This window comes from Cibotium barometz, chromosome 63 (genome assembly GCF_041138505.1).
Source record: "Cibotium barometz isolate CiBa-2024 chromosome 63, ASM4113850v1, whole genome shotgun sequence".
NCBI lineage: Eukaryota > Viridiplantae > Streptophyta > Polypodiopsida > Cyatheales > Cibotiaceae > Cibotium > Cibotium barometz.
Window position 1 is genome coordinate 6453489 of NC_141108.1, and position 8451 is coordinate 6461939.

Here is an 8451-nt window from a genome sequence, read left to right on the forward strand (position 1 = left end):
GATACTTTTGATTTGCTTACTACCATTGCATTGTCAGCTTGGAAGTAACCTTCTTTGCCCATTTTTCTTTCTTCTTCTAGGATAGAAGATTCTACCTTTTTTAAGGTTAGATCTGGTACATTCTTTAAAGTGGTGATCAAAGTGCTGTAAGTGGAAGGTAAACTTTTAAGCAAAACAGCAATGACTATTTCATCTTTTAGAACTTCTCCTTCACCGGCAAGCTGAGAGAGAAGGCTTTTAGCCTTATTGAGGTGAGTTGAGAAACTTTCATTAGCTTGCATCATTATCCCAAAAAATTCTATCATGAGGTTCATTAAGGTGCCTTTCCCTTTGGCTCCAAATAACTCCTCCAATGTATCCCATGCTATTTTGGAGGTGTTGCATGCACTAATATGATGAATGAAATTATCATCCATACTCAGCACTAAAAGGGCAAGTGCCTTTTCATCTTTAGTTATCCATTCTGCTTTCTCATCTTCTTTGTCTCTGCCATTTGGACATTTGTTCTTACCATTGACAATATTCCAAAGTCCCTTCTTTATGAGAAGGAATTTTGCCTTGACTGACCAAGTAAAGAAGTTAGTGCCATCAAACTTAGTAAGCCCTTTATCCTTGTGTTCTGACATGCTGAAAAAATGACTCACTCAAACAAATTACATGCATGGGAAATCAAAGTTGCCTTCCCCATATAAATGTAATACTTCAAGATAGGATGATGGAATCCGAGAAGTGGGTTTGTCTTTGGCATGAACTTTGTTGATGGATTTGACTTTGGCTTTCTTCACGGCTTTAATATATTTGACATACTTTGCATTGTTGGACTCACATGAAGAGGGCATGTTGAGCTTACAAAAAAATAGTGATTAATATCCACTAATCACTCATTAGTGATTGAGTTCACTATTTTGGAAAACTAAAAAACTGGGCCACCTTGGAGTGAAAGAATGGATGCCTTTCACTAAATATTTTCAAAAAAGGCTTCAACATGCTTCAATAGCAATGTATCCACATGATAATCATCACCCTAAACACTTGATTAAGTAAAAAATCATTACTTAATCTCTGTTTTGACCAAGGTACCTTCTGTGGTTGCCACAGTGCTGGAGGAGCTATAAGCAATCGTTTTCAGCCGATTCTGATGCTACAGACGCGTTCGCCATGCCCGAAAACCCCCGAGGCTGAAGGGAATTAGACCAATTTGTAGTGGTTGACTCAATTTTTGCAAAAAATCAGATTTTCCTCTTCATGATGGCGTCGACGATTCCGCCTGCTGCGAGCTGCATTTCGCTTCGTGCCTTCACGTGGAGGGTCGCCTAGGAGATAGCTTGAGGCCCCTAAGAGGGCTTGACCATTGGTGAAGTGGTTTGTGCACAGCAAGGCAAAGTTCAGCTGTGGGTGCAGATGAGCTATGGTGAAAAGAGGTAAAAGTGTCTTAATTAATGAGGGATGATTAGCAAATGAGATTAGGGACTACACATAGCTTGAGGGTGACTAACTTGGCTCTGATACCATGTTAGAAAACATGGGAGCTCAAGGATGGATTGAGCACATGATTAGAGCAAGGATTAAGAACTAGGAAGCAAGACTATGCTTAAACATGGCTAGATTAGCTAAAGACAAATAATATGAGCATAATGACAATGTGAATAAGGCAAAAGCTTGGTGTTTTCTTCATTAGATGAGGAGCCTTTAAATAGGCTGAAGTACAAAAGGATTATGGAGGAGATTAGGATCTAATCCTAATCAAGATGCTTATCACTTGCCTAGAAGCGAGCACCCAAAGCCTAGAAGTGAGCACCCAAAGCCTAGAGTAGAGTGCAAGATGTAGAGATTCTCCACTAAGGCATATAAAAAGCTGAAAAATAGAACCATCCAAAAGGAGCTACTAACCCTTAGAGAAATAATCTACTAAGGTCCACTACTAAAGCCATGTAGAGGGGCCATAAATTCCAATACTTGCTCAGTGATTTGCAAGAAGAAGTTTACATGATACAGCCACTAGGTTATGAGAGTGATGTACACCCCGATTTTATGTGCAGGTTACGTAAAGCCTTGTATGGCTTAAATCAGGCACCCAGAGCATGGTCAAATAAGATTGGGGAGTATCTTGTTACCATTGGACTTTAGATATTTAATGCAAATTTTTCACTTTATGTGAAAAAGGCAAATAGAGGGATCATGCTATTAGTCATCTATGTGGATGACTTGATTATTACTGGTGGTAGTGATGTTGACATACATGATGTCAAGAGGCTTTTGAAGCAAAAGTTTGAGATGAAGGATTTGGGTGAGCTGCGGTATTTCTTGGGCATAGAGGTGGTGAGATCACCTCATGGCATTTTGTCATTGCAGAGGCAATATGGCTTGGACATATTGTCCAAGTATGGTATGAAAGGCTATAAGCTTATTCCAGTGCCATTGGAGTTGAACACAAAGCTTTCCGTAGATACAGGTGAGATTTTGGAGGACCCCCCTACATACAGGCGCATAGTGGGTAGCTTGATCTACATGACCCTTACTAGGCCAGACTTGAGTTATGCTATTGGACTTGTGAGTTAGTTTATGCAGGCCCCTAGGAAGCCACACTTGGATGCACTAGATGGATTCTCAAGTACATAAAGTCCACAGTTGATTATGGACTTTTCTATGATGCTGGTATAGAGATATAACTACATGGGTACACAGATGCTGATGATTGGGCTGGTAGTGTTGCATATACAAGAGATCTACCAGTGGTTTTATATTCTCATTTGGGAGTGTTGCTATGAGTTGGAGCAGTAAGAAGTAGCCAACAATTGCCTTGTCGAGTATAGATGCAGAGTACAGGGGTGTTGCTATGGTAGCTTGTGTGCGATAGCTTGGTTTTTTAGAAGCTACTTAGTGATATGGGTGAGCCCATGGATAGGGCAATTTTCATTTATTGTGACAACATGAGTAGCATACAGTTGGCCAGTAACCCAATATGCCATGCTAGAATGAAGCACATTGAGGTGCACCATCACTTTGTGAGGGAGAAGATTCTAGCAGGTGATATAGATCTAGTATATGTTAGCACAGAGGATCAAGTGGCTATCTTCACGAAGGAATTAGACACAGAGAAGCTCCATAGGTTTATGCGCTTACTTGAAGTGCAGTGTGTGGAGTTGAGCTTGAGCAGGAGTGTTGAGATATCGAGAGCTCAACTAGTGCTATGGCAGCATTGATGACCCGCCTGGGTGATAGCTTGTGCACGTATGTCACTAGCACAGTTGGTGCGATTATGGTCGATATGCTGCCAGTGGTGGATGATAGGCTATGTGACAGTCACTTTGGAGTACTAGAGTTATGGCATAGTTATAGAGCCAGCTATGACATGGGGTGGGTGTTTGTGTTGATGTCTCCATCTAGCGGTTGTGGCAGAGTGGCTTGCACATTGCATGGGGTTGGTAGTGGGATTCAGATGGAATCTGAAGGGCTCAGAGCCATATTCAAAAGAGAGGAAATATGGTGTGGAATACAAGGTAATAATGCATTCCATCGTACATTCATTGGTTGTATTCTTGGTGTATAAGTGCTCGTTTTGAATTGTTCTTATTTGAATATTTAAAGATATGCATGAATGATCACAATGTTCACTTTGCAGCATAAGTGTGAAAAGAGCCCTTAAATTTACATGCAACAAATGGAAAAGGTAGTCTTTTTCCTATGTCTTTGGGATTTCTTTTTAAAAGCTTGTCTATTTCTTAAAAGAACTTGTGCATTTAAGTAATGATCACAATGTTCACTTTGCATAAGTGTGGAAAGAGTCCTTAAATTTACATGCAACAAATGGAAAAGCTAGTCTTTTTCCTATGTCTTTGGGATTTCTTTTTAAAAGCTTATCTATTTCTTAAAAGAACTTGTGCATTTAAGTAATGATCACAATGTTCACTTTGCAGCATAAGTGTGAAAAGAGCCCTTAAATTTACATGCAACAAATGGAAAAAGTAGTCTTTTTCCTATGTCTTTGGGATTTCTTTTTAAAAGCTTGTCTATTTCTTAAAAGAACTTGTGCATTTAAGTAATGATTTGTGTTCTTTTTGTACGACTTGGTTAACAATGTTGCAAAAGTATTGCTCCAAGATATATCCAAGGATGTGATGACACACTACTTGCCATCATCGACAAGTAGAGCTAAGAGGGCAAGCAAGAGTGGCGGGTGGTGGGGGCCATTCAAGAAAAGCGCTCCCCATATGATGCTATTATTTGGAGGCATTGCATCCACAAAGGGATTGGTTCTTGAGCTTGGGGGGAATGGCCCTTTCATGAAGGCATGCATACACATAGGTAGACCTTGCCTTATTGTGGAGGAGTACTTGGACAAAATATCGGAGTACTTGGACATATGTACAGAGTACTTGGACATATGTACGGAGTACTTGACGCCTCAAGTGGATGGTTTTTTAGGCTAGAGACATATCTTTGAAGGATAATGATGGCACTAGTGCGATATCTCCCCTTACTCTAGTGAAACATTACTTTAACCACAACATGGGCTCAAGGTCTAGCTCATGGTGTTAGAGGTGGGTAGATCATGGCATGGAGATATGTCCATAGAGCTACATGATTAATGATATAATCATAAAGCCATGTCAATCTCATGAATGATCATGATGAGAATCTATAGGATGAGATCGCTCAGGATGAGCGGGTGGATGAAAATTTATGGCACGATAATGGGTCAATTTAGAAGAGAAAAATCTATAATTTGTGCCATACATTATGGGAGTTTTGCAACATGGAGAGCTTGCTCATTATCATGGAAGCTGAAAATGCAGATTTTAGCAAGTATGAAGACTATGGAGTCTTCGGTGTCAACAAGGAATCTGCCAAAGTGATTTGTGAAGGCATTTTGTGATTTTGCCTCATTTCATCTTTGGTTTGAGCATAGATTTGCTCAAAGTTTGAGAAGGGTTGCTATGTGGTGGGATATGCGAATCCCACGGCTCTTGTAAATTTAGTAAAAAGTGAATAAGGTGCATGCTCATCAAGCTTGTGGCAAGAGAGTTTATGGGCTCATTTGGGAGTCCATGTGTGCATCAAGAGGAGGATGCACGTGTGTGTTGCTCATAGAAGATTGGCAATGCCAAATGGATGGGATGAGAGGTGAGTTGGTCAAATTCATTAAAGAGATTGTATGCACACACCCAAGTTTACATTGAAGAGGGGTGTTTAAATGTGCAATGTAAAATGAAAGGATTATTTGGTTGAGTGTGTGAACCCTACAGGTGCAAGATATTGTGGTAAGATAAGAATGCCACATGTATGGTGGTGTATGAGTTTGACCAAAGAAGTGGAAAAGGGAGTGCCACGTGGATGATGACATGTAAAGTGGGATAAGGCTAGAAAGCCTATATCATTGTATGGCTCATTGGTGATATGCAATAGAATTGAGTGTTGAGTGTGTAATCTCTCTCTCTCTCTCTCTCTCTCTCTCTTATGGAGTTCTTAGTGTGGTTTAACCCACCTTAATTATGTTGCTTAATCTATGTCTATCACCATGATCAATCCCATTTTAGGACTGTTTAACAACAAGGATGCACTATTTGTCTTTATTTGAGGTAGATAAGACAACTAAAGCAATGTTTGCCTTGCCAAAGGGGGTCACCACATGAGTATAGAGTGTAAGTTTTTTCTATTACAAAATCTATAAAGTATGACATTTTGCATACATTTTTAATGTTTTTTTATTGTATTTGTGTTGGTAGATGGTTGCCTCATGAGATCCTGTTTGAGAAGATTTTGCTCGAGGCCTATACATATCTATTTCCTACAGAGAGGCACTTCAAAGGAACGTGAGGGGTGGACTTGATTTCCATAAAGAAATGTGATTTTGTGTGGATGGGATCTCAAAGACTAGTTTACAAGTATGCATAAGAACGGTGCACTATGAGAAAGTTTTGGTGAGTAGACTTCTTGATAAATATGTGTGTGAGAACTCTTGGTTGCTTGTAGATTTATGATACTTATAAATGGGGGAGGTCACTTGGTTGCTTGTAGTTGGTGCGTCCTTCAAGAAAGTACACAAGTTCTTGTATGTTCCAATGCAGGCTTTGGGCATTCAGCCTAGCGGTTGGTGGACACATCCCCATGTATGGGGGTTGCATGTGACTACATTGACATGGATAGGGATTTTTCATATGCAATGAAGAATCCTTTATACACACAAATCCATAAGTTCTTCAAGAAGTCTTGTGTCTCAAGTAAAGATTACATGTGTAAGGGCTGCACTATGTCTTGGGCCACAGATTTAATATTCTTAGATTTGCCATTTGGTGGTATGCATTATGGTTCCATAAGTCGCCCCCTTGGGATCTCATGTTTGAGGATCACATGTGTAATGGTGTTTTGGTGGTTTCATCCTCTCTCTAAGATGCATGATGGTTGCTCATAATGTCCTCCACGGCAGGTTTATGCATGTCTTCCAATTTTTATGCTTTGTATTTATTTTGAGTTTGGTGTTTTTTGTATTGAAATACTTGTTCTACTATTTAGGTGCTACTGTTAGGTGTTTGAGCTGGAAATTTGGAGGAGGAACATGGTGATTCATCACTCTTCTTATGGATACCATGAGAGTGTCAGTGCTGGACCAAGGTATTCAAGTGTTGGCTCAAAAATTACCTTAGCTCTTTAGTGTTGATCACTTTACTTGCAATGGATTATGGAAATTAATGCATGTGTTGTATATGTGTACAGTATGTAGAATGTATGTTGTACATGGTTCAAAGATAAGGTATGGATCCACCTATGTTGTACAACAGTATGTTGTACATGGTTCAAAGATAAGGTATGGATCCACCTATGTCCTTGGCTTAAAGTACGCATGCCTTTGAGGCTATGTAGATGCATCCCTTGGCATCGATGGCATTTCATCACATTGCTGCTCATGATTGGACACCCACTGTGGGGAGGAGTGGCATGGTGGACTTGAGGGGAGTCAGCCCCTTCTTTCTTGCTATATGGAGTTCTTATGTAGGCATGGGGGTCTTGTCCTTGAGATAGGTTGCGGTACTGCATGGATTCTCAAGGCATGCCTTCATTCAGGGCATATCTGTGTGTCCATGGACACATACAATAGTATGATTACTAGATATTTTAGCCTCTTATCTTGTGGGCAGGATGAGATCTGGTGATGAGAGGGCAGACTCTTCACACTTGAGGTGTGATTCTCTTATAGGGGAGATGCCCTATGAACGACTTGTGAGCACCTGTCCTTGCATTAGTATTCTCCCTTATGGGATAGTTGTTTTGTTTTGCTACTTGTCGATTGCACTATGATATTCTGATGACTCGACTAATTTCTTGCTACTTGCTACTTGTCGATTGCACTATGATGTTCTGATGACTCGACTAATTTCTTGCTTGCATGTTATTCATGGATTTAATGTAATGAAGGGGGCTTAGTATTGGATATAAAGGGAGGAAGGGGGCTTGGCATTGGACATAAGGGAGCCCATGGGCATGGATATGACCGGGCAAGTATGGAGGCCCAACATTAATGAGTGTGAAAAGGTGGGCAAGTATATAAGTGAATAAATTATAACTAGGGACATCTTATCATTTGGACTAATCAAATCATTCTTCTTGGAGCTCCAAGCTTCTATGGCTATGGTGGTACTCCCTTGAGTGCATGTGGTACTCCCTTGAGTGCATGTGGTACTCTATTATGAGTGCATTCTCTTTCTTTCTCTCCCCTTTCCTTTTGAACCGGGCATTTCTAGAAGTCAACCTTATTGATGGGGACTTGGAGTGGGTCACCTATTACCTTATGCTTGGTCTTCATGAAATGAGTACAATTGTATGGTGTCTTTGGATAGCTATATGCATGGAATGGGATGATGGCATGAAGGGTGTCATTGCTGCAAATTGACTATATGGACAGCCATGGCTATTGGTGTACTTCACCACTCATCAATCAAAGCTCAACAAGACTCTATGGACTTATGGACATCATAGGGGGGGCAGTCCATATGTACATCAAATAAGTGGACAGCTCTATGTGGAGTTCTCTTGTGTGAGTCACTTTTGGAGTTGCAACAAATGTACTTCCACATTCATGAGAGAAGTTAAGAAGATTACCAACATCCCATACATTGCTCCATACATGGTTTTGAGGGGACGAAACCTTTGGGTGGGGATGGTTTGTAATAATGAAGGGGGCATTGGACATAAAGGGAAGACGGGGGCTTGGTATTGGACATAAAGGGAGCCCATGGGCATGGATATGATTGGGCAGGTATGGAGGCTCAACATTAATGAGTGTGAAAAGGTGGGCAAGTATATAAGTGACTAAATTATAACTAGGGACATCTTATCATTTGGACTAATCAAATCATACTTCTTGGAGCTCCAAGCTTCTATGGCTATGGTGGTACTCCTTTAAATGTGTGTGGTACTCCATCATGAGTGCATGTGGTGCTCCATCATGAGTGC